Here is a 27788-nt window from a genome sequence, read left to right as displayed (position 1 = left end):
TCCATAGTAGTGGGCACCTTGGTCCAATTGAGTGATAATATTGCTTTAAGCTGTTACAGAATATATTTTAGCCAAGCAAAGAAAAGAAGATCAAAAATAAAAACATTTGTATCAATCTTTTTAAAAAAAATTTAACACACCACCATTTTCATAGTAGTGGGCACCTTGGTGTGATAATATTGCTTTAAACTGTTACAGAATATATTTCAGCCAAGCAAAGAAAAAAAAGATAAAAAATAAAAACCACATTTGTGCTTCCGTGCATGACCCAAAACCGACCCCCTGTTTTTGTGTTTATCTCTATTTTTGCTAGTTCAGCTTGTCTTGCCCAACTTTGGTCCCATGTAACTGTTTGGCACCCTCTCGTGGAAAAATTTGGAATTTCAGTAATGCCAATTCATTCAATAATTCTCAATTCAATTTTTGCACCATCCGCTGCTAAAATTTGGAATTTCAGCCATGCCAATGTATTCCTGGGAACAATCCATACTCACTTTTTGCACCATCTGTTCTCCCCATCCACCATGTTACTTGACACCTCCTAAACTTTGTTAAAGGCCCACCCAAAAGAGTTGCGGTTAATATACCTGTAAAGTGTGGACCCACATCATAGAACCCTATGGATTAAGAAGGGAGTGTCAAAAAAATTCATCTGCAAGTCAAGACAGTTGTTACTCCCTTCAAGCACAACGAATAGACACAAGAGGTTTTCTTTACAGTTGGTTTGTTGAAGGCTTGCCTTTCCTCAAATCTACCACTAAAAACTGAACAATACACACACCCATGAACGTTTGATACCAATAGGGAGTTAAAGTATCCACACTCTCTGATATTCATTGAATATACATTGATTTTAATTTTTTTTTAAAATAGTAAATAACAATCATCTTATAATGAATATTTAATGATCATATACTTTCAATGAGAACACCCTCCAAGGATGCCCAAAAAGGGTGACAAAAAGGGTACTCTGAGCTGTTGTTTGGTCAGACCGTACCAGAGCCCAAGCTGTGTTTAAAGGCAAGTCCAACTATGTGTAGTCGAAACTTCTCCGCCGAGCACACCAGTTCGGGCTCCTTCCCTACCAGACAGGTGTTGTTCCATGCCCCAAGAGCAAGCTTCTGATTGGACCACCAATCCTTTGGATGGCACCTGCTCACAAGGCACCCTACACCCTATGGCCTCTCCCACAGGTGGGGAGCCCATGGGAAGGAGGACCCATGTTGCCTTTCTGGGCTGTGCCCAGCCGGACGCAGTGGAGGTGCGCCAAAGAGCCGTTCCAGAGGGGGGCTAGGTGTCCTGTGTCCGGGCAAGGAAAAAGGAAGCCCATTTTTCTCAGTCATCATAAGGGGTCTTTTGAGTGGTGCTTTGTCTGGTCCCTCACCTAGCACCTGTTTGCCATGGGTGACCCTGCCAGGGGAATAAAGCCCCAGACAACTTTTCTCCTAGGATCATTGAGACACTCATGTGTGTATATGTATGTATATGTATGAGAGTACAGTCAGTATAATAAACTTAATTTTAAGAAACAATAGCATGAGCATGAACTTACATTCACCAACTGCCAGAATGCTGCACTATTGTATGCGAACAGTAAGTACTTTTTTATTTTGTCTTTACAGGAAATACAAGCTAGAATCCAAGAAAAGGTACTACTGGTCTAATGCCTGTGACAAGATGTTTTCCAAGTCATGTGACCTTACTGCACATAACCTGCACTATTTGGGCTTCTACATGTTGCGTGTGCGCACCAATGACAACTCCAGTCACTCAGAATGGGTGCAGAAAGAATTTTGTCCTGAGAAGCATGGTGAGAAATTGTGGGAAAGTGTGGTAACGTTACGGAATACTCCAAAATTAGGACCCTTCAGTCCCTTGTATGTACTTGGTTTTGAGCTAGGTTTAAATTTTTTAGGGCAGCGGTATGTCTGAATTAGATAACCCTGCCCAGGAGGTTGAATGAGTGGACCCTTTCAATGGTTGTTCGGTAGAAGGTCATCGGCTGCTGCTTCTCAAGATATTTTAGTGCAGGGGTGCCCAATACGTCGATCGCGATCGACGGGTCGATCGCCTGGCCACTACTGGTCGATCACATGACATTAAAATGTTTTTTAGGTTTTTTTCGCACTTGACGCGTGCGCAAACAACGGCGCTAACAACACAACACTCACGCTCGCGAGTTCCCTCCAATTGTCAGATCCCTGTTTTTTCTCTTAAACTTAAGAAAGGGTATAAAAAGGGCAGCTGGACATAGTAAAAAGATTAGAAAAAAAAGTATCACTTTCATAGGGAATGGGAGGACTTTTTTTTCACGATGACATATATATATATATATATAAAAAACTAAAAAAACTTTTCCTCACCCCCCGTGGGTGGTCTCTTTTTCCCTTCAAGCTCGGGTCCTCTACCAGAGGCCTGGGAGCTTGAGGGTTCTACGCAGTATCTTTGCTGTTCCTAGTACTGCACTTTTCTGGACTGAGATGTCAGATGTTTTTCCTGGGATCTGTTTCAGCCACTCCTCCAGTTTGGGGGTTACTGCCCCTAGTGCTCCAATGACCACAGGTACCACTGAAGTCTTAACTCTCCAGGTCTTCTCCAGCTCTTCGCTGAGCCCTTGATATTTCTCAAGTTTCTCATGTTCCTTTTTCCTAATGTTACCATCATTTGGGATGGCTATGTCAACCACAACGGCTTTCCTCTGCTCTTTGTCCACCACCACAATGTCCGGTTGGTTCGCCATTACCATTCTGTCTGTCTGGATCTGGAAGTCCCAGAGGATCTTGGCTTGGTCATTCTCTACCACCTTTGGAGGTGTTTCCCACTTGGATCTTGGGACTTCCAGTCCATACTCTGCACAGATGTTCCTGTACACGATTCCAGCTACTTGGTTATGGCGCTCCATGTATGCTTTACCTGCCAGCATCTTACACCCTGCAGTTATGTGCTGGATTGTCTCAGGACCTTCTTTGCACAATCTACACCTGGGGGTCTTGTCTGGTGTGGTAGATTTGGGCCTCTATTGCTCTGGTGCTCAAGGCCTGTTCTTGTGCAGCCAGGATCAGTGCCTCTGTGCTGTCCTTCAGACCAGCTCTTTCTAGCCATTGGTAGGATTTCTGGATATCAGCTACTTCAGCTATGTTTCGGTGGTACATCCCATGTAGGGGCTTGTCCTCCCATGATGGTCCCTCCAGCACCTCATCTTCCTTTGATGCCCATTGTCTGAGACATTCACTGAGCACGTGATCCGTTGGGGCCTTATCCCTGATGTACTTATGGATCTTGGATGTTTCATCTTGGATAGTGGCTCTCACGCTCGCTAGTCCTCGGCCTCCTTCTTTACGGCTAGTGTACAGTCTCAGGGTGCTGGACTTGGGATGGAACCCTCCATGCATGGTTAGGAGCTTCCGTGTCTTGATATCTGTGGTCTGTATATCTTCCTTTGGCCACCGTATGATTCCTGCAGGGTATCTGATTACTGGTAGGGCGTAGCTGTTAATGGCTAGGGACTTGTTCTTGCCATTGAGCTGACTTCTTAGGACTTGCCTTACTCGATGGAGGTATTTGGCTGTGGCTGCTTTCCTTGTTTCCTCGTCAAGGTTGCCATTTGCCTGTGGAATTCCAAGGTATTTGTAGCTGTCCTCAATGTCTGCTATTGTTCCTTCTGGGAGTGAGACCCCCTCTGTGTGGATTACCTTTCCTCTTTTAGTCACCATGCGGCCACATTTCTCAAGTCTGAATGACATTCCGATGTCAGAGCTGTAGATCCTGGTAGTGTGGATCAGGGAGTCAATGTCCCGCTCGTTCTTAGCGTACAGCTTTATGTCATCCATGTAGAGGAGGTGGCTGATGGTGGCCCCATTCCTGAGTTGGTATCCATAGCCCGTCTTGTTGATTATTTGGCTGAGGGGCTTCAGTCCTATACAGAACAGCATTGGGGACAGAGCGTCTCCTTGGTATATACCACATTTGATGGTCACGTGTGCAAGTGGCTTGCCATTGGCTTCAAGTGTGGTTTTCCACTGTTTCATCGAGTTGGCGATGAAGGTTCTCAGAGTCCCATTGATGTTGTACAGCCTCAAGCATTCAGTGATCCAAGTATGTGGCATTGAGTCATATGCTTTCTTGTAATCAATCCAGGCAGTGCTCAGGTTGGTACGTCTAGTTCTGCAGTCTTGGGTGACTGTTCTATCCACCAGGAGTTGATGTTTTGCTCCTCTGGTATTTTTACCAATCCCTTTCTGAGCAGTGCTCATGTATTGATCCATGTGCCTGCTGATCTTATCTGATATTATGCCCGACATCAGCTTCCATGTTGTGGAGAGGCAGGTGATTGGCCGGTAGTTGGATGGGACTGTACCCTTTGATGGATCCTTCTGGATCAGGATCGTACGCCCTTGGGTCAGCCATTCAGGGTGAGTCCCATCCCTTAGCAGCTGGTTCATTTGTGCTGCCAGGCGCTCATGGAGAGTTGTAAGTTTCTTGAGCCAGTAGCTGTGGATCATGTCAGGGCCTGGTGCTGTCCAGTTTTTCATTCCTGAGACTCTTCTCTGGATGTCTGCCACTGTGATGGTTACTGGGTTCTGTTCAGGGAGCTTGCTGTGGTCCTTTCTCAGAGCCACCAGCCACTGTGCATCCTTCTTATGTGATGCCTCCCGCTCCCATATATCCTTCCAGTACTGTTCAGTTTCCAGCCTTGGTGGGTCTGCTCTGCTATTATTCCCCTGCCACTGAGCGTACACTTTCGCTGGTTGTGTTGTGAATGTGAAAAATGCAATGACAAAACTGAAGCTAAAGACAGGAAAACCCGGTATCATCATAATCCAGTTATGACATGAAAAACAAGATATTTTTTGTGTTTTTAACCAGATCACCGGCCCTGACCTAATTTGATGCAATAAAAAAGTTCGGGAACCTAGATACGCACTGCAGAGGCTAAGTGAAGTACCCTCAGAAAGTCTCCTAGAAGATGTGAATGCAGCATTGACAACAATTCCTACGGCTACCATCACTGAAACCAATGAGCTGATATACACCTCAGCAGCAGTGATCCTAGAAATGCTTGGCTACAAGAAGAATGACCATATGCGACCACAACAGTGCCCACCATGGAAGAGAAGGCTGGAGGCCAAAATCAAGATAGCACGGAGAGAAGTGAGCCAAATGACAGAGGCCCAGAAAGGTGCAATGAAAAAGCAAGTTCCCAAGAAATACAGCCAGATGCCCATACCTGAAGGCGAGATGCGAGAATATATATATATATATATATATATATATATATATATATATATATATATATATATATATATATATATATATATATATATATATATATATATATATATATATATATATATATATATATATATCCATGTGTGATCATTTGGACTTCAGAAAATTACGTCAGCCATATATATATATATATTATTTTTTCAGTGGGTAGATCTTTGTGACTTGGTCATTTCAAAAGTAGCTCGCGAGCTGAAAATGTTTGGGCACCCCTGGTTTAGTGGCTAAATTTCAGTCACTTAATTCACTCGTGTGTGTACCACGAGAGTCCTACCTAGTACACACTTATGACGAGAGTCTCGCTATAAATTTAATTTACTAGATTTTCCCATTGCTTTGCTTTCTCATAGGCTACTTCTGTGTCATGTACTGATTTGCTAGTCAACAGCCAAGCAAACCGATCATCACTGATGACCAATGACATCTTGAATACTGTGATCAATGGCTCTATCATTCAAATCATATTTAAATAACCCAGTCACATACAAAATATTTATTCTTCACAGATTTGAACCTGCTTGTTGCTGAGCAAGATTGACATTTGTGTATATTTTGTTTAAAAAAAACGTGACTGTGATCGTATGACATACAATGACTCTGCCATGTTTTTGCCGACTGTGGAGTGAAAGTAATGTTTTTGATTGACATTGTAAAATTGAAATTACTTTTACAGTTTGCATTCAGATCAATTGAAAGTTCATTATTTAAAAATACAAAAGTTACTACCACCAACTTGTGGCAAATCAGTGTCAAGGGGTTGAAGAATACTACGTTCATTTGAAAATTGCAGAAAAATCATGATCCTAAATCTTCCCTTAGATTTGGGGATGGCCAGGGAGTGTGGTCATAGCATCGCCCCTGCTGTAACCCCATACTTCACTGCGGGTTGATTTCACAGTTCATTTTGTGAACTGTATTTGTGCCAACGTGGATTTAATGTTGTAAATAACCATACCAATAGCCACCAATTCTCAGATTTATTTTGTCTTCTGCCTTACAGCTGCAATTGGTCCACCATCCAAAGTGGAACTGGCTGTTGCTGTAAACAACATTGATGTTTTTATTTCCGATCCATTGACCAGTTCAAACCACTCCATGAGGCAGAATCTTAAAAAGTTGTACTTCTACATTGTATACTGGGAACATAATGTAGACAAGCAGGTAGGAATTTAGATTTATTTATTTCTCTAATCTGCATAAACGGTATACTTTTCTCAAATAGGTGGAAAGTTCATTAACATCTGATCTTGAGGCAGCCGTGGTTCAGGTGGTAGGGCGCATCGTTTGTTACCTGAGGGTCGACGGTTTGTATCTCGAGTCACGTGTTTGTGTCCTTGGGCAAAACACTTCACACACCTTGCCACGAGTATATCTCACACTGGCGAATCCTTGGGTGTGAATCTTTGGTGGGAGTCGGAGGGGCCGTAGTTAAAGTTAAAGTCCCAATGATTGTCACACACACATCTGGGTGTGGTGAAATTTGTCCTCTGCATTTAACCCATCCCCGCAGGCAGCCACGCTTTTGTCGGCCTGCAACAGGGCAACTTTGGCTACTTGCGTAGTTTACCGCTACCAGAGGATGAATGGTTGTAGCATATGCAGCTACTGTGAGCGCTTTGAGGCTCACAAAATTCCTTGATTCTATAGAAATGCACAATAAAAATCTTATGCATTATAATAGTCAATTTATAGGTGCATATTTAAAGTATTCTACAGCAGACACGCTAGTTTGTTTTACACTAATTTACCTTATCAAACCTCAAAACAAACCCTTTTGATGAGACTTCATATATAAGAACAATATTCAACATCCTCTTTTGTGAAACAAAAAATATATGTAGTACATAGTACATACAAGTATTTACTTTGTATTTTTTTCACATTCAATTGACCTGCTGCTGCCATTTTTCTGTATGTAGAACAGTTGCATGTAACAGCAAACAATTTTGCCAACGACTTATTATTCACTAAATGTACGTATGTTTGTACCAATTTGTGCATATAACGTACGTATGGTCACGAACGACAAAAAAGTTGTCGTGTGAGAAGGCCATAATTTATAGGACAGGTGATTTGGTAAAATAAGCACTTTGCATGACGATGCTCCTGGCGTGAGTGTCTCCCTCCCACATTGGCCTGACCTGACACAGGGCTTAAGAAAGAATCCACCAGCTTTCAGGATCTCTTCGACTCCTCTGGTGATTTCGTCCAGCTTGCCCAGGTGATTGTGGAAGGTATGCACATCCTCAACATAAGAGACTTCCTCCAGGATCCTACGCTTCTCCTTCAGGTGAGTAAACATGGGTAGCTTCGCAGTCTCTCTCATGGCAAGCTATACAATGCACCTTGCTGGTCAGTCTCCAATGTTGACTCGGGTGATGGCAAACTCAAGCTCACCATCTTTTGTGTCTTTCCAGGTCTTCCAACCACACTGAATTATAGATCTTTTTGATGTCACCAAGTGCAGCATGCATACCTCTTCTGAACCGGAGTAGCACTGCATGAATTGGATTGAGGACGTCAGGCCCTTTCAACAGAAGATCGCTCAGGCCGAGTCCCTTGAACTTCTGGCTGCTGTTTCAGACCAGACGCACAGGTGTTGTGACAGAGTGCGGGTTTGGTGCCACCAAGTGGCTGACATGCCATACTGGTCCCTTCCACTTGGCTATCATTTCTTTGGTGAGCTTCAATGCTTCTCCTCTTTCCACCATTTCATGGACTTGACCTGCATATACCACCCTCCACTCTGGTTCCTTCTTGAGTTGCTTCTCTGTTCTCAGAAAAGTGGCTTCTACTCCACTCCTATTATTGGGTAGAGAAGTTGTGTCTTCAATCCACGGGTATTTTGTCTCCCAGTGTGGTTCATCGATGTCATCCTTTGTCGCCATAGGTGAGGCATGCTCTGATGATTTTCAGTTCTCTTTACCCGATGTCATGTCTTTGCGTCCTGGCTGTCAGTTGCCGCAGCCACATCCTTCACACTTTAGCTCGCAAGCTGCTTCAATTATGTCCCATTTCCACCAGTTGAGGAAATCTTTGTAACACTGCTTTTGGTTTCAGCTTTGAATCCCTCTGTCTCACGGAGTTTTTGATATTTCGGAGCTGTGGTTCTCATGGATCGTGCAAAATGCGTTTTGGATGTGTGAGCTGCCAAATCCACTTCTTCAAAGAGGTCTGGGTCCATTCCGCTAACAGTCTTCCCTAGGGGGCCATCCCAAAAGACGTGTCTCCAATCACCTTTCCCCTCTGCGATACAAGCCGTCCTTCTTGATGACTGATGAGCAGTTCTATATGCTCTGGTCTGTGGAGGTCTTGCAAGATGGCATCTGGAAAGAACCTTTTTAGTTCCACATGTTTGACCCTGCGTGGCTCGTGGGGCACTATGTAATACGTCCGCCTCACAATTGGGAGGGTGCGGGTTCGATTGCACCTCCGGCCCTCCCTGTGTGGAGTTTGCATGTTTTCCCCGTGTCCGCGTGGGTTTTCTCCGGGCACTCCGGTTTCCTCCCACATCCCAAAAACAGGCTTTGTAGGCCAATTGTGCACTCCAAATTGCCCCTAGGTGTGAGTGCGAGTGCGGATGGTTGTTCGTCTCTGTGTGCCCTGTGACTGGCTGGCAACCGGTTCAGGGTGTCGGCTGGGATAGGCTCCAGCACGCCCGCAACCCCCGTGGGGACAGAGCGGTACAGAAAATGGATGGATGGATGGACGTTTGACCCTTCTCTCTAAAGCCATAACAGAGGAGTTTATGGGTGCTTTCAGTTCCCGCAGGTGTCTTGGCATCTTGGGATGTGTGTTGCCCTTGATGATATTGTGAGCTCTGCTGACGCACCGGGTGTTGTATATGTCCGTCAGGGAGGGGAGAGGGCAGCCCACGATCCTCTGCGCTGCTTTGACTGTCCTTTGTAGCCTCCCTCTATCTGCAGCAGTGCAGCTCCCGTACCAGGTGGTCAGTACGTCAGCAGGCTCTCAATGGAGGAGCGGTAGAAGACCAGCAGAAGCTTCCAGTCCATACTGTTCTTCCTGAGGACTCTCAGGAAGTGTAGACGCTGCTGAGCCTTCTTGATGACACCTGAGGTGTTGCGTGTCCAGGAGAGGTCATCAGAGATCTGTACTCCCAGGAATCTGATGTTGTTGACCCTCTCCACATTCTCGCTGTTGATGCGCCTCGGGGGTGCGTCCTCTCCCCACTGCTCTTCTCCCTCTACACCAACAATTTCTCCGCAAGTGACTCTTCCGTGAAGCTCCTGAAGTATGCAGACGACACCACTCTCATCGGACTGATCCAGAACAGTGATGAGACTGCGTACAGACAGGAGGTGGAGCGGCTGGTCCACTGGTGCAGCCAAAACCACCTGGACCTGAACCCGCTCAAGACCGTGGAGATGACAGTGGACTTCAGGCGAGGCCCTTCACCACTTTCACCCCTGACTATCAGCAGTAATACTATTCTCTCATCAGACACCTTCAAGTTCCTGGGAACCACAATCTCTCGGGACCTGAAATGGACCGGCCACATAGACTCTGTCCGGAAGAAGGCCCAGCAGAGGCTGTACTTCCTGAGACAGCTCAAGAAGTTCAACCTGCCGCGGGAGCTGCTGAAGACCTTCTACACTGCCATCATCCAGTCTGTCCTCTGCACCTCCATCACTGTCTGGTTTGGATCGGCCTCCAAACAAGACAAGCACAGACTGCAACGGACAATAAGGACTGCAGAAAAGATAATTGGAATCAACCTCCCATCTATCCAAGACTTGTACCTGTCCAGGACCAGGAAACGTGCAAGTAACATCTCAACAGACCCTTCGCACCCAGGTTGCAGCCCGTTTGAACTACTCCCCTCCGGACGCAGTTATAGAGCTCTGTACACTAAAACCAGCAGACACAGAGACAGCTTCTTCCCCCAGGCTGTCGCTCTGATGAACTGTTGGAATAATTTTAAGTGAAGCTTTGGCCTGCCAGACCTGGAGGCCTCGCCTTTACGAGTTTATCTTTCCTTTTATCTAGGTTCTTCCTTTTTAGTGATAGGGATGTCTTTTGATCCCTGTCAGCCATTTGTATCCTTCCTGTCCTTATGTTGTCTGTGTGTTTTCGTTCCCGTAAGAGGCCTTCACTAACAATGAGCAGGGCTTATTTGCATAGGTGACATGTTCTTTGTTTGATTCACAGGAACTTCATTCCTTTTCATTTAGCGGTAGGTTTGGTTCATAGCTTGTAGTTTATCAGACCTGTTTTTCTTTGTTAAAGGTTACATACAGTTAGAAGTAGTTGCATAAATGTTATCCCATATTTACTCAATGTTTGTTTAAGGAACTGCATACCGGTTACCTCACGTTTGCTTAATGTGTGTTGAAGTGTTTAGGACAAGTTACTTATTATTATTATGTGTTAATTTACCAAGTAGATAAAGTTAGCAAAGGTCTAGTTGCATTTGTTCCACAGCAAAGCGGCAATCAACGTGCTTCAAGGTATTTGACCACAGTCGAGGACGAGTCAACCAACTGTGAGGGAAGACGGCTGGGGACGGCCTCTGCGGGGGGTCACAAGCCAACAGCGAAGTGCTAATTCACACCACACTACATTCTTTTGCTAATCAGCGTTGCTACAGACACAATTCCCCCTCCCTTTAGTGTAGCAACGCCTCTGTAACCAGGGCAACCATAACATTAAAAAGAGGGGCACGTGGAGTAAGGACTCAGAACTGATGGAGGTTGTAACTGAGATTGCTTTCTCTATCGTTCTCCTCGCGAGTAAACCTGTTCTGGTTCTCTTCTCCTCTTCATTCCAGCGAGTGATTTAATGTCTAATCGTATTTAGACCCAACATGAACTCACACCACTCTTAGAGTCTCAGAGTCATTACTGTGCAATAACATCCCGCTTTCCACACCTTTTTTGTCTACACTGTTTGTACTATGTGTCCTCTCTGCATCCATTGCAGCCTGGTCATCCTAGAAGAGGGACCCTCCCATCTGTGGTCTCTTCTCAAGGTTTCTCATTTCCCCTAGCTGGAGTTTTGAGTTTTTCCTTGCCCTCTTGGGAGTTTAAGATCAGTTTAAGATCAGGGGGTGTTTGAGAATATCTTTCGTTCTTCACATGTCCTGAGTGTTGTTGTTAGTCACCTAAATGTTGAACAGAGGCTGTGATTTACCGAAGTCAAATTCCTTGTTTGGCACGCTCAAACATGGCGAATAAAAAACTCTTGAATCTTGAATAAGAGAATTGAGAGTCACACGAAAGCTAAGACAAGGAAATATGACAAAGCGTACGTGGCGTTCGACTTCAGTGCGACTACGATGGGAGACGAAGAAAAGACCGGTGTGTTTACTGTGCCTTACATTGTTGGCAGCGGACAGTATGAAGCCAAATAAATTAAGGCGGCACTTATAAAGTTATTGCACCCCAATCACGCTGCTAAGATGCTTGAGGTTTTTCAGCGAAAACGGGCTGAATATTGCCAACAATCATCCCACTTTGTGAATGCTACTTTAGTCAATCAGCAAGCACTGTAAGCATCATATAAAGCAGCGTACCAAATTGCTCAGTGCAAGAAAGAAACACACCATTGCAGAAGAGCTGATACTACTTGCAGCCGTGGATATGGTCTCTGTCATGCTGACTCATTTTGAGCACAAATTGTTTTATTCATTTTTGTTTTGTAGGTTAAAATGTTTTATATATTGTGCTCCTGAGTTAATGTTGCTGATTACTTTGAATTGAATATTATTTATTGCTGTTATTGAATTTAATATTATGTATGTTTATTATTATTTTATTGTATTTTTTCCAGCATAAAATGGTAGTTGGTCAAGAATGTTTATAGTTTAAATAATTATAATTTATTTTTAATTTCAGGCAAAGTGATGCGCATTGAATCTGTTCTGTTACAGACTAAAAACAATGTTAGTAATAGTTATTCTTTATTGTAAGTTGATCTTTCTTTTTTATTTATATTTTGTTTTCTTTAATGTTAATAACATGGGGGGAGGCGAAATGTTTTCTTCTCCCTAGGGGGGGCATCACAGAAAATTATTGAGAATCACTGCTCTACACCAACTATTGCTCCTCAGGCGACTCTTCTGTGAAGCTCCTCAAGTATGCGGATGACACCACTCTCATCGGACTGTTCCAGGATGGTGAGGAGACTACGTACAGACAGGAGGTGGAGCGGCTGGTCAACTGGTGCAGCCAAAACCACCTGGAGCTGAACCCGCTCAAGATCGTGGCAATGACAGTGGACTTCAGGAGAGACCCTTCGCCACTTCCACCCCTCATCGTCCTCAATAATGCTATTCCCACCACAGACACCTTCAAGTTCCTGGGATCCACAATCTCCCGGGACCTGAAATGGACCGGCCACATAGACTCTGTCCGGAAGAAGGCCCAGCAGAGGTTGTACTTTCTGAGACAGCTCAGGAAGTTCAACCTGCCACAGGAACTGCTGAAAATTTTCTACACTGCCTTCATCCAGTCTATCCTCTGCACTTCCATCACTGTCTGGTTTGGATCGGCCACCAAACAAGACAAGCACAGACTGCAACGAACAATTAGGTCTACGGAAAAGATAATCGGGACCAACCTCCCATCTATCCAAGACTTGTACCTGTCCAGGACCAGGAAATGTGCAAGTAACATCTCCACAGACCCTTCTCACCCAGGACACAGTCTGTTCAAACGCCTCCCCTCCGGACGGCGTTACAGAGCGCTGTACGCCAAAACCAGGAGACACAGACACAGCTTCTTCCCCGAAGGGTCTCTCCTGAAGTCCACTGTAATCACCACGGTCTTGAGCGGGTTCAGCTCCAGGTGGTTTTGGCTGCACTAATGGACCAGCTGCTCCACCTCCTATCTGTACGCAGTCTCCTCACCGTCCCGGATTTGCTTACCGGCCCGGTGTTGGGGTGGATGATGCAGTGATTTATTTACTGCACAGAACACTGCTTCACCTGGAGGACAACAGGAGCACTGGGAGGATCATGTTCTTCGATTTCTCCAGCGATTTTGACACCATCCAGCCGTCACTGCTTAGGGTGAAGATGGAGAAGCCGGGTGTGGACCAGCGCCTGGCTGCATGGACAACGGACTTCCTCACCGACCGTATGTGAGGTTACGTCGCTGTGAGTCCGACATGGTGTGCTGCAGCACAGGTGTCCCCCAGGGTACGGTGCTCTCTCCTTTCCTTTTCACCCTGTTCACTTCAGACTTTACCCACGACACCGCTCACTGCCACATCCAGACGTTCTTCGACAACACGGCCATTGTTGGATTGGTCTTGGAGGGGAACGATCTGGAATAGATTTTGAGAAAATAAAATCATCTGAGTTAAGTTACAGAAGTTTTTATTGTCACGGAGCATCATCAAACTTTGCGGTATCATAATAACCACGCTCTTTGCCTAAATTTTACAAGTTTGAAGTTGGTTGACTTGCTCAGAGAAAAACATCAAAGAATGTTCATTTCTTGTAGCCAATAGGTGGCAACACCAGTATGATGGAAAAACAAGTTTGTAGATGTTTTCAGGTCTGGACTATGTGTAAAATTTTGAGAAAATAGGATCATCTGGGTTATAGAAGTGTTTATTGTCATGGAGCATCATCATAATATACCATATAATATATCAGTATCATAATAGCCACGCCCTTTGTGCAATTTTACAAAATTGTGTGGAAGTGCTGAAGTGGAGCATGAGGCACATCTTCTGTTGTTGTTCTGAGAAATTGTCTGTTGGATTCATTCAATGGGCTCAATGCAGTACATCAGAATGTAAAAACAGGGATTTCCTGCCGCAACTTTGTGGTAAGTTGTCATTGTCTTCAGGTCGTGACGATTCATACAACAGTTCAGTGGCCTAGTGGTAGAGTGTCCCCCCTGAGACTGGAAGGTTGTGGGTTCAAACCCACATTCCCTCATACTAGAGACTATAAAAATGGGACCCATTGCCTCCCTGCTTGCCTTAAGGGTTGGAATTGGGGGGTTACATCACCAAATGATCCCTGAGCGCAGCACCGCTGCTGCTCACTGCTCCCCTCTCTCCCAGGGGATGGATCAAAATCACACAGGGATAGGTTAAATGCAGAGGACAATTTTCACCACACCCAGATCTGTGTGTGACGATCATTGGGACTTTAACAAGGTTGAGGTTATGTGGAGACAGCCTGATTTTTCCATTGTGGTATATGGTTTTTGCTGCTTCGCTGGTCTCCAAAAAACACTCGGTGATCGGTGGCTGTTTCCAGACAAATAAGCACTTCAGAGACCCACGGCTGATTGGGAAAAGATTTTATTCGACCGATGTCAGAGTGAAGTCTTTCCAAAAAGTTGAGTGGCCCCAGGCATGGATGTAAAAAAGCCTCCCCCAAAAGAGAGAGCGAGCGAGAGCGAGCGAGCCCGCGCTAAAGCGAGCGAGCCCTCCTTTGTCAGGCCCGTAGATTTTATACCTGACAAGAAGCTGATGTCACGGCTTTGGGAAACAGCTGTAGTTTTCAATCTACTAGTTTACTTCAGTCCTAAAAAGGAGATCTTGACCAGGGCTGTTGGTGATGGACGACAACAGCCACTTTACCTTATTATAGGATTGCACACATTGCTGAAACTGAATTCTCCCTGGTCACAGACAACTGGCCCTTCTATCTTCTACTAAGTACTTATACATTACTGAAACTAAAGCTTCTCTGTACAGCGAAAATAGTTTGATAGTCTTACTGCTACTAGTGGATCATCTAATGCAACATACAGATACGCATAAAGTTCAAAATTCACTTCACCATCTCTGATTTTTCCATCTGTTTTTCCTCTAAGATCTTGCTGCTGTGAGGAGAGGTTTGTCTTTGGGTACTACAAAGCAAAAAAAGATGAGCAAGACATGTCATAGTTGAGGCTCACATGGGTAATTAACACATATCTTTCTATAATAAAACACCTACACAATGATCCATTGGCAACAGCCTCTCACCCGGTCGTGAACTGGCTCATTCGTGAACGGGAAATTACGTCACTGACTCGTGAAGTCCCCCCTCCATCTAGCACTCGCTGCTGATTGGTCGTTTACGAAGATTCACGAATGAGTGACAGACCGCATTGCCGCTACGCCTTTGCCAGCCGACACGTTATACCGACATTGATGTTTTAATTTTGTATTTGTTGGCTTGTAGTTGATGGTGTTAAGTCGAATGTGTTTGTATTTGAATTTGTGTTACTTTGGGGGGCACCAAATCATATAACAACGTAAAACAAATATACATATTGTCATATAAAGCAGTTAACCAAATGTCAGATTTTTATGTTTGATTGGCGAATATAAAAACAACGAATAAAACACCAGACAAGCTATAACATAAATGTTTATCAAAATAATAATAATAATAATAATAATAATAATAATAATAATAATAATAATAATAAAAGAACATCTTGTTGGGTTGACAACATTTATCTGAAATCAATCTCGGAGACGGTAGGTCTTTCTTGGCTTAGCGTTTTCTCCTGCGCAGAAGGGCGCATCCCAGACACACGCAGCAAGTGTGGCTGAGACTCGCGCTTTGCTCTGAGTTTAGCCGTGCTTTTATTGAGAGAGAAACAAAGGGGCAAGTGTACATGGTCGAGTAGGTTTCCAGACAGGAAAAACATTCCATAGCTATATCCCATTACCACAGAACACAGGGGGTACTCTTATGGACGGGGCAGTATGGACGTCTCATGACCATTAGTTCAACAAAGACGTAGTCTTTAGTGCCTCTGGGAATACATTGCTGTGCCGTACTCATGACTTCAACTTAAATAAGACCTTTGTCTGCTTCAGCCGTCCCATGACAATCACATGATCTGCACATGTCTAGCTAACTGTGGGGCTTATTGTATAGCGCGGCTAATGACTGCCATATGCCCCCAAGTCATTTTCACGAGGCCAGATACTGCGGAGAATCTTGCACACAAAAGTAGTTACATAAAATCCAATGATAAAAAGTATATCATTTCCAACACATCTCAAACCAGCAATCTAATGTGAAACTGCAGTCAATATATTGGATTACAATATTTAGGCATATATATGCATACACGTTATTTAAAACCTACGAAAAGTAAATCGTAAATCTACATTCTGGCTTACATAGTTCACGCTAGGAGACGCAACACGTTCACTGACTGATCCGTTGATGCAAGGGAAGGCGGCTCACCCATTGACTCGTTCGCGAACAGCAAAGTCAGGATTCGTTCCCTCACTGGTCCGTTCTTGTGATGAACTGGAAATACGAATCACTCACTCACTGATTCGTTCACACAGATTCGAACGGGAAAGGCAATCCACGACTCGTTCGTGAACGGGAAGGTACGTCATTTTCTTCTTCGTTTTGTTTTACAGCGAGGTGGCACCAGCTTCAATGGGCATTACCGACACCTACTGGTTGAAGTCATATGAACAGAAAAAAGAATGACCTCAGGAGTTGTTTATAACACAGAGGACAGAGATTGACACAGAGGACGAAGATTTCGATGGATTTAATGATAATTCAATAAACTTGTCATTCATGTTATAATTATTTGATATATAGTTTATTTAGTGTAGCAACTTGCATTTTGTTGGAGTTCAGTAGTTTGCCGAGGGAGGCCGTGAAGGCAGCAGAGGGGAGGAGACAGGAAGAGAGACACTTTGGTAGAGTGAGGCACAGTGTGTGTAACACTGTTTGTTGGCTCGTATGTTGAGCTCTTGTTTTGTGAAATAAAGAGCCGGTTATCAAACCCACGACGAGCCTGGTACTTTGGTAACACTACAATATAGTCATATAGATCTGTGGAAAAATTGGAGCCGCAACTGACGACGAGTCTGACGACAGCGCCGCATGTACTTCCGGACTCAGCAGCGGTGTTTTTGTTTTATTTATTGTTTTAGGTGACAGAGGATGAAGAGTGCGATGGATTTAATGATTTGGAGTGAGACGAATGGTTCAATAAAATTATTTATATTATAGTTATTTGATACGTATATAGTTTATATATAGTTATTGTTAGGGTTGATAAATTACTTTGATCGTATGATTATGTTGGGATGTAGACTAGAACAATTAACTTTGTTAAAACCTTACACCTTTCCTTGACTCGTTGAAACTTTCCACATTCAGTTGTTAAAACCTTCCAAATGATGTGGAAACATTCTTGCTGAGTTAGTTATCTAAAATGCTCCACTAGTATCTGTTTCCACAACCTTGTAAAACAAAACACTAAGATTAACTGCACTGATTAACCAGCTTGCAGAGGTGACCCCCGAAACCTGTTCACTCTTACCCCCACCCTACTTTTCCTCAATAAATATTGCAAGAGGTAAAAGTTAGACTGCTTTCAAGCACCTCTGTACCACACAGGGGTGATGCTGGCTTGCTCCGCTTGAAAGCGCAAAGCGAGCAAACTGTCTCAACGTGTGCTTCTTGCATAAAAGGTAGAGCGGGCGAAACTATCAGTTATATAGGCCTCTGGAATAATTTGAACTGCAATTGATGACGAGTCCGAAGTCAGCGCCGCATGCACTTCCGGGGTCAGAAGCGGCATTGTTTACACAAAGGACAAAGATTTTGATGGAATTAATGATTTGGAGTGACATGGATGGTTTAATAAACGTGTTATGTTATTTGAATAACTGTTAATGTTACGTCAGGTACGTTCTCAGCTCCTCGTTTGTGTTTATGTAACGTTAGCATACCATATCGCTTAGCCCAAACTAGGGCCCGCGGGCCACATCCGGGCCATGGGGCCATTTAATCCGGCCCGCCAAACCTCAATAAATGCCCTGCCGCGCATTTACTCCCGGAAGCCGTGTCAGAAAGCTCTGTGCACACTCAAGGGCGTGTACTTACTAAGTAATACGGACCCGGCGCACTCCGTGCTCTATTTCCATCAGTGCCGAATTTCGTGTGGGCTGTGACGTCAGCATTCTCGTAATTTGCGCACTGAGCTTGAAGTGATGGAAACTATTATTCATAATAACAGTGTCGTATTTAATGAGAATAACGAATAGTAGTTTTTGGGTGAAATATTTTTTTAATGCTGTTAATAAATGCATTTGTTTTCAAAAAGCCTTTTTTGAATATCCATGCTTTACTACCTACTAAAAGTACAAACCTTTTATGCAGTGACCTTTACATGTCATTTCTATTACTTCACACAAACACTACATCCATCTGCTCCTGGTTCAGCCCCCTGGTCTAAATTTAGAACCAAATTCGGCCCACCAGTAAAAAAGTTTGTAAAAAAGGAGGCCGCGCACATGCGTGAGGTGGCCGAAAAAAGCACGAGGAGAGCGGATGTACACTTTTTAGCGGTCCGATGGCAATTGAAATCCTAACCATAGCTTTAAACGCATGTTTAGAACCCTAACCCTAGTTTTGAATCCTACTTTGAAACCCTAACTCTAGTATGAAACCCTACTTTGAAACCCCAACCCTATATTTAAACCAGTGGTGTCAAACTCTTTTATTTCGCAGGCCGCATTGTAGTCATGGCTTCTTTCGGAGGGTTATTATGACTGTCAACCCAATTAAATGTATGAGCACCTCAAATTATATACAGTAAAATCTCAAAACAAATTAACCAATAACTCGTTTTCAAATCAGACAAGTAAAAACTGGTCAAATATTAAAAACAAAACAAAGATATTATTAAAAGTGAAGACAATTTGCAATTCTACAAATGACACACGGATTTGATGCACAATTTGTCTTTGCGGGCCACATAAAAGGATGTGGCGGGTCAAATCTGGCCCCCGGGCCTTGAGTTTGGCAGTGGTGACTTAAATCATTACTCGTTAAAAATAAAATACAAAACCAATCATACAATCACTTATTACCCACAGCAAACATCATTCCCAGGATCTACGGTATACCTAAAATCCATAAATGAGGTACACCTCTCCGCCCCATAGGATCATACAACCTTTCAAAATCACTCACAGAAGTAATAAAACCATTACTGGGACTCAGATGATCATTGCAAAAAGTCAAAACATCCCACCACAGAACTCACCCACATAAAAGTACAAAAACATGAAATGTTCATGTCAAATGAGGTTATTTCACTCTTCACAAAAACACCCACACAGGCCACCATACACATAGTGCATGACAGATTATTAGCAGACAGGACACTCAAAAAGTGCACAGATCTAACAGTGTACTGTTAGATTACCTGTAGGATATCATTCAAACAGTACAGGACATCCTTCAGCTACTCCATCTCATTGCCACTTCCACATACTTCCAATTCAGAAACACAATTTACAGAAAGAAAGAAGGATTCCCCATGGGAGACCCACAGTCTGCCACCATGTGCAGTTTTTTCATGGAGGACCTGCAACAGAAAGAACTCAACAGCCCTGGATGAATACAGACCCACATTATGGGAACACTACGTAGACGGCAATCTGGAAAAAGTGGAAACAGGACATACACAACACCTCACATACCATCTCAGCAACATAGACACCACTGGCAGCATAAAATTCACTCACCAAGAGGAAACGCATCAATCCATAGCCTTTCCGGACATAAACATACACCACACAGACAACAGAGATATAAAAATAAAAGTACACAGAAAACCCACACACACCGACCAATACCTGGCCTGGACATCTTAACACCCCACTATCCACAAACTGTCAGTATTCAGAGCATTACACGAACGTACAACAATAATCACGGACCAGGATGACAGAACACAGGAAGAAAAACACATACAACATGCACTTAAAAGGTGTCAGTATCCACAGTGGCAATAATTAAAAGTGAAGGACAGGTCAAAAACAACACAACACAGGGAGAAAGAAAAAACAAACAAGTACCATAGAACACAGAGGAATGGCGACGTTTCCGTACGTGAGGGGTTACGGAACGCATCCATAGAGCCTTGATAAAACACAACATAAACACCCCAGTCAAACCACACACAACACTCCGTCAGATACTGGTTCATCCAAAGGACAAAATACACACGCAAAATAAATGCAACTCCATATACAAGATCCCATGCAAATTATGCAATAAATCGTACATCGGGGAAACCGGGAGGAACTTTACTACGAGAAAAAACAAACACAAGAAGGAGTGTGAGAAGGAGACAGCAACAAGACAAATGAGGGGAAAAAAAAAGAACAAGCATAACAGGAACACTACAAGTCAGCCATCACCGACCATTGCAAAAAAGAAAATCACATAATGGCCTGGGAGAAGGCCAGACTCATCCGTACCGAAAAAAACAAACATCAGAGTTGGATCAGGGAGGCCATTGAGATCCGCAAGCGGGGCCTGAGGACCATCAACACGGACGAGGCAGCTTTCATGCTCTCTACCACCTGGAGCAGCATTCTGGAAGGGTGAACGGACAGGAGAGGGCGTGACTCACCTGTCAAATCTGACAGGTGATTCACACCTTTATCAGCTGATAAAAACACCTACACCAGTGACACTCTGATGAAGGCGAAAATACACGTCGAAACATGTAAGGTAAGTAAAACTACCTAAATGATTTTTCTGTGATAAAAGAACCCGTCAACTAATTTATAAGTGAAGACAAAATGAATTTAGTACAACTGTGGTAAGGTACTTCAGTTTTTATATTTTGTCATAGGTTTTCATTTATGTGCTAATTATAACTTTATAATTTGTCTTTCACAATTCATTTCCAAAAGGTAGGTAATATGAGTGTTCTTTGATAACAAGATATGTGTTTGTATATATGTTGCAAAATATTAAGTTTCCATCCATCCATCCATCCATCCATCCATCCATCCATCCATCCATCCATCCATCCATCCATCCATCCATCCATCCATCCTCTTCCGCTTATCTGGGGTCGGGTCACGGGGGCAGCAGCTTTAGGAGGGACTCCCAGACTTCCCTCTCCCCAGCCACTTCGTCCAGGGGATCCCAAGGCGTTCCCAGGCAAGCTGAGACATAGTTTCTCCAGCGCGTCCTGGGGAGTCCACGGGGTCCCCTGCCGGTGGGACATGCCCGTAACATCTCCCCAACGAGGCATCCAGGAGGCATCCTGATGAGATGCCCGAGCCACCTCATCTAGCTCCTCTCAACGTGGAGGAGCAGCGGCTCTACTCAGAGTCTCTCCAGGTTGACCGAGCTTTTCACCCTATCTCTAAGGGAAAGCCCGGACACCCTGCGGAGGAAACTCATCTCTGCCGCTTGCGTTTGGGATCTTATTCTTTCGGTCACGACCCATAGCTTGTGACCATAAGTGAGGGCAGGAGCACAGATTGACCGGTAAATTGAGTGCCTTGCCTTTTGGTTCAGCTCTCTCTTCACCACGACGGACCGGTACATTACAGCCGACAGCCGACTCCACCGATCCGCCTGTCGATCTCACGCTCCATCCTGCCCTCGCTCGTGAACAAGACCCCAAGATACTTGATTCCTCCACTTGGGGCAGGATCTCTTTCCGGATCCGGAGAGGGCATTCCACCCTTCTCCGACTGAGGACCATGGACTAAGATTTGGAGGTGCTGAACCTCATCCCGACCACTTCACACTCGGCTGTGAACTGCTCCAGTGAGAGCTGGAGATCACAACTTGAAAAAGCCAACAGCACCACGTCTGCAAAACTGCTCCTCCTGAATCCGTGATTCAACGGACCCTCCTCTCCAGCACCCCTGAATAGACCTTACCAGGGAGGCTGAGCAGTATTTTCTCTGTAGTTGGTCCACCCTTTGGTCCAGAGGGGAAGCACCACCCCAGTCTGCCAATCCAGATGCACTGTCCCCGATGTCCACGTAATGCTGTAGAGGTGTGTCCACCATGACAGCCCCAAAACATCCAGAGCCTTTAAAAACTCCGGACGGATCTCATCCACCCCTGGGGCCTTGCCCCGAACAGTTTTTTAACTACCTCAGTGGCTTCGAGACCAGAGATTGGTGAGTTCACCTGAGAGTCTCCAGGCCCTGCTTCCACAATGGTAGGGTTGTTGGTGGATTGAGGAGGTCTTCAAAGTATTCTCTCCTCTGACTCACGACCTTCCAAGTTGATGTCAGCAGCAAGCCATCTCCACTGTAAACTGCTTCCCCCTCCTGGGACGCCGGATGGTGGACAAGAACATCCTCGAAGCCATCCAGAAGTCATTCTCCATGGCCTGGCCAAACACCTCCCATGCCTCAGCAACTGCCAAAGCCGCGTTCCGCTTGGCAGACCGCCAAGCGGAACGCTGCCTCCGGAGTCCCACAGGCCAAAACGGCCTGATAGGACTCCTTCTTCAGCTTGACGGCATCCCTTACTGCCAAGTTCCACCAGCGGGTTCGGGGATTGTCGCTGCATCAGGCACCGACAACCTTATGGCAACACCTCAGGTCGGCTGCCTCAACAATGGAGGCACGGAACATTCTCCACTCAAATACACCAATGGAGTCATGCGGCTCCTCAATGGGGCATGTGGCTCCCCAATTGGGTCATGCGGACCTCGAACCACGGCTACTTTTCAGTGGTTTTTCATACTTGCCGTTCTCATCCCTGGAGTCAGCTGCGCCAAGAGGGTGCCGTGCCACGAGGGTAGCGCGAGGGCACCGAGAAAAAGCCGCGCCAAGAGAACTCTGCACAAAGAAATTGTCACAACGACAGGAGGCCAGAAGTGTGCCACGCCATGAGGGCGTCGTGTTGAAAGGGCCTGCGGGCTGTGCTGAGAGGTCACTGCTCCGAGAGACCACTGCGCCTAGAGGGAACCGCTGGAAAGGGCGCCTTCCTGAAAGGGCGCCACGCCAAGATGGCGCATCCCCGAAAGGGTACCGCGCAAAGAGGGTGCCATAACGAAAGCGGGCCACGCTGCCTTAAAAGGGCCTCACCGTGAGAGGGCGTCGCACTGCCAGGGAGCTGCTCCTTCTCGGCAAAAGCCCTCTCTGCGCAGTGCGCAACCCGCAGCGTGGTGGCGAATGTGCGCAGCGCTCAAAGGACAACACGGTGAGAGGGCGCCGCGATGATAGTGCCCTACGTGGCGGCAAGAGGATTGCCGCGCCAGGGAGGGCGCCACGCTGCACCGCGCTGCATCGCCCTGCACCGCGCTGCACCTCGCTGCACCGCGCTGCACCGCGCTGCACCGTGCTATGGTGCTGCACCGCGCTGCACCGCGCTGCACCGCGCAGCGACGGTGCACCGCGCTGCGGTGGTGCATCGCACTGCACCGCGCTGCGCCGCGCTGCACCTCGCTGCACCTCGCTGCACCTCGCTGCACCGCGCTGCACCGCGCTGCACCTCGCTGCATCGCGCTGCACCCCGCTGCACCGGGCTGCGACGACAGGGCGCTGCACCGAGAGGGCAACGTGTCGAGAGGTCGCGCGCGTGCGCTGTGCAGGAGGGCACTGTTCCGAGAGGGTGCCGCGAGGCGAGAGCAGCAGCTGGAGCTATTTTCGGCCACCTGGCGCGTGCGCATGGCCTCCCGGTGGTGCCGGACGGCGCGCTCATGCGCTGCTCCAAGTCCTGTGGAGGACCATCAGAGCTCCACGACGCCGGCTAGGTAGCCTAATAGTAATCATCCGGGCCTGCTGGAGCATTATTTGGCCACATGGCTCGTGTGCACGGCCTCCCGGTGGTCCCAGTCGCCTCCAAGAAACGTTAGAAAAATGTCAAATGAGCCCACCTTAAGAGAGTTATAGTTACTCCCGCTATTTGGCCGCTTAAAGTGTCATCAGACGCGGAGCAATGCGAGTGTGCGCTAAGTGCGAGAGGTGGTGTAATTTTTTGCCGGGTCCGCCAGAAGGAGGTAATTCCCCGCCACAGCTTCACCGGCAGCTTCCGAATGTATCCCCGAGCGCTTGGAAATCCGTGCGGGGGGGAGAAGCGGGCCGTGCAAGGTACCAGATGGAGCTGGACGGTCACTGGCGCCGCTCGTCGTGCGCGCGTGGCCCGCTGGTAGTCAAATAAGGCTCTGCGATCTCATCCGCGGTGCTTATAAAGTGCCGATCCGCTCGGCTGGAGCTATTTTCGGCCACCTGGCGCGTGCGCACGGCCTCCCGGTGGTCCCGGAAGGCGTGCGTGAGTGCGCCAGCCGCCGGAAATCGAATGAGGCTCCGCGATCTCATTCGCGGTGCTTATAAAGTTCCGATCCGCTCGGCTGGAGCTATTTTCGGCCACCTGGCGCGTGCACACAGTTACTCCCGCTGTTTGGCCGCTTAAAGTGTCATCAGACGCGGAGCAATGCGAGTGTGCGCTAAGTGCGTGAGGTGGTGTAATTTTTCACCGTGTCCGCCAGAGGGAAGTAATTCCCCGCCAAAGCTTCAACGGTCACCGGCGCCGCTCGTGGAAGGTCAAACAAAGAGTGAGCCGGGTGACTCACATTTCTCACAATCGAGGTTGCCTTGCGGGCGAGATGGGAGGTGTAAATATCCTTCAGGGAGGGGAGCGAAGCACCAATAATCTTACCAGCCGTATTCACTATGCGCTGCAGGGCCTTCAAGTTCTGTTCAGTGCAGTTCCCACCCCAGACAGCGATGCAACTGGTGAGGACGCTCTCAATGGTGCCACGGTAGAATGTAGACAGGACTGCCTGAGGAGCACATGCACGCCTGAGCTTCCGCAGGAAGTACAGGCAGCGCTGAGCTTTCTTTGCCAGTGACGAGGTGTTTGCGGACCAGGAGAGGTCCTCACTGATGTGCACCCCCAGGAACTTGGTGCAGCTCACCCTCTCCACCACAGCACCGTCGATGATCAGTGGCAGGTGTTTTGTGTGACCCTTCCGGAAGTCAACAACTATTTCCTTGGTCTTGTTGACATTTAGCAGGAGGTTGTTGTCCCTGCACCACGTGGTCAGAAGGTCAACTTCCGACCTGTACCGAGTCTCGTCGCCCTTCGTGATGAGACCCACCAGAGTCGTGTCGTCAGCAAACTTTACTATGCGGTTGTCGCTGTAGGTCGCAGTGCAGTCATGCGTCAGCAGGGTGAAGAGCAATGGACTGAGCACGCAGCCCTGGGGGGCCCCCGTGCTCAGCGTGATGCTGGCGGAGATTTTGTCGCCAACACGCACCACCTGAGGCCTCTGACAGAGGAAGTCCAGTAGCCAGTTGCAGAGGGAGGTACTGAGGCCCAGCTCGTCGAGTTTGCAGATGAGTCGCTGCGGCACAATGGTGTTGAAGGCAGAGCTAAAGTCCACAAACAGCAACCTCACATATGAGTCCTTTCTCTCCAGGTGGGTGAGGGCCGAGTGGAGGGCAGAGCAGATGGCATCCTCAGAGGACCGCTTGGCACGGTACGCGAACTGGAAAGGGTCAATGGTGGGGGGGAGAACGGATTTGATGTGTTCCATGACAAGCCGCTCAAAGCACTTCATGATGATGGGCGTCAGTGCCACGGGGCGGTAGTCGTTGAAGCAGGATGGTGCAGGTTTCTTCGGCACAGGAACGATGGTGGCAGCCTTGAAACACGAGGGGACGATGGCCTGCTGCAGGGAAACGTTAAAGATGTCCGTGAAGACACCCGACAGCTCCCCAGCGCAGTCCTTCAGCGCTCGACCCGGGATGTTGTCAGGGCCCGCCGCCTTACCGGTGTCAATAGCGGTGAGCGCCCTCCTCACACCGTCGGCAGAGAGGCGCAGGGGCTGCTCGTGTGGGGGGGGAGTGGTCTTCAGCGGACAAGTGCTGTTCTGGGCGTCCAAGCGAGCAAAGAAGCGGTTCAGATCATTCAGCAGACGGACGTCGCCCTCACAGCTCCTCGGCGCGGGCTTGTAGTCCGTGATGGTCTGAATGGCCCGCCAAAGGCTACGTGCGTCCTTGCTGTCCTTGAAGTGGGTGGAGACCTTGCACGAGAACGCCTTCTTCGCTTCTTTGATGCCTCGGGACAGGTCGGCCCTCGCTGTCCTCAAGCCAGCCTCATCCCCCGCTCTGAAAGCCTTGTCCCTGGCCCTCAGCAGTCTGAGGACAGCCCCTGTCAGCCACGGCTTCCAGTTCGCGCGAGTGACGACGGATTTCGAGCAAGTCACATCATCGATGCACTTCGTGATGTAAGAGCTAACAGAGTCAGTATACTCCTCTACGATCATTGTAGGTGGCTACCTGCTTAAACAAGTCCCAGTCAGTGGTGTCGAAGCAGTCACGAAGTGCATCGGAGGCACCCTCAGGCCACACCCGAACCCGCCTCCGAACCGGCCTGGATGCCTTTACCAATTGTCTGTATGCGGGCAAAAGCAAAATGGTGAGATGGTCAGAAAGCCCAAGATGGGGGACGGGGTGGCTTTGAAATCTCCCTTTTGCGCAGAGTAGACCAGGTCTAGGAAGCTGTCTCCACGTGTTGGAAAAGTAACATGCTGGTGAAGCCTCGGGAAAACAGACTTCAGGTTGGCATGATTGAAGTCTCCAGCGAAGATGGTGAAACCGTCAGGGTGCGCTGTCTGCTGTTCACTGACAGTCTGGTACAGTTCACCAAGCGCCGCGATCCTGTCGCCTTCAATGTTGGAAGGCGGAATGTATACCGCGACTAGCAGAATCGCGGTAAATTCCCTCGGCACTTGATGATCACAAACTCCGCAAGTGGCGAGCAGTGCTTACATACCACCACAGAGTCCCGGCACCATTCTTCTCGGATGTAGACACATAATCCACCTCCTCGCGACTTTCCCCCTCGTACAATGGCACGGTCCGCCCGATAGCACGCTAGCCACTCCAGATGCACGGCAGAGTCCGGAATGTTGTCAGTCAACCAGGTCTCGGTGAACACGAGCACACAGCAGTTCCGCACCGTCCGGTTCGTAGACCTCAGCAGGCGAACGTAATCCATTTTGTTGTCCAGCGATCGAACAATCACCAGAAGAATGGAGGGCACCGCCGGGCGCGCTGGGTTGGCCGCCTGCCTGACCCGGACGCCTCCGCGCTTGCCCCCCTTCTGCCTCCTCGCACACCGTTTCCGACGGCTCCCAACCGGGGGAGGAATAGCGGGCGAGGTCGGCGACATTTCAGGACGTAGCAGTCCAAGCGCCTTTAATGTCGCCGCTTCAAAGTCCAGAACGCCACAAAACCCACTTCTGCCGATGTCGAGCAGAACCTGCCTGCTGTACTTGTAGCACGGTAAAGCACGACGAGACGAACACATAAGACTGTCGGACGAATACTCATTAGACTAACAAATCACCGTACTAACGGAACAGAGAGTGGCCGCTGCGTGTGCACGCGCCGCCATCTTGATCAAGTGATAAGAATATAGCAAATAAGGCTCCGCAATCTCATTCGCGGTGCTTATAAAATGCCGATCCGCTCGGCTGGAGCTATTTTCGGCCACCTGGCACGTGCACACAGCCTCCCGGTGGTCCCGGGCGGTGCGCATGAGTGCACCGGCCGCCGGAAGTCGAATAAGGTTCCGCAATCTCATCCACGGTGCTTATGCAGTGCCGATCTGCTCGGCTGGAGCTATTTTCGGCCACCTGCCGCGTGCGCATGGCTTCCCGGTGGTGCCGGGTGGCGTGCGTGAGTGTGCCGGCCGCCGGAAGTCAAATAAGGCTCCGCGATCTCATCCGCGGTGCTTATAAAGTGCCGATCCCCTC

The 27788-nt window shown here is 47.4% G+C and overlaps 1 long non-coding RNA gene across 2 annotated transcripts in view; it reads right to left on the bottom strand.

The window, feature by feature from the left end:
• LOC148398561 (uncharacterized) overlaps window positions 1–16599 on the bottom strand; it is a 41170-nt gene extending 24571 nt beyond the window's left edge. Inside the window, exons 1-3 of one of the 2 annotated variants that reach the window (XR_015858042.1) lie at window positions 16393–16599; window positions 13232–13572; window positions 11949–12430 (exon numbers count right to left, since the gene is read on the bottom strand). This is a non-coding gene — a long non-coding RNA (uncharacterized LOC148398561). Of the gene's footprint in view, window positions 1–11948; window positions 12431–13231; window positions 13573–16392 lie in introns of those variants that run through there. The other variant, XR_015858041.1, reaches the window with a different exon arrangement.
• Between the last annotated feature and the right edge of the window lie 11189 nt (window positions 16600–27788).

The sequence above is a fragment of the Syngnathus floridae genome, chromosome 4 (genome assembly GCF_059516105.1).
Source record: "Syngnathus floridae isolate MCC-2025c chromosome 4, RoL_Sflo_1.0, whole genome shotgun sequence".
NCBI lineage: Eukaryota > Metazoa > Chordata > Actinopteri > Syngnathiformes > Syngnathidae > Syngnathus > Syngnathus floridae.
Note: the sequence above shows the minus strand (reverse complement) of the source record. Positions and strands in the feature narration are given on the sequence as shown.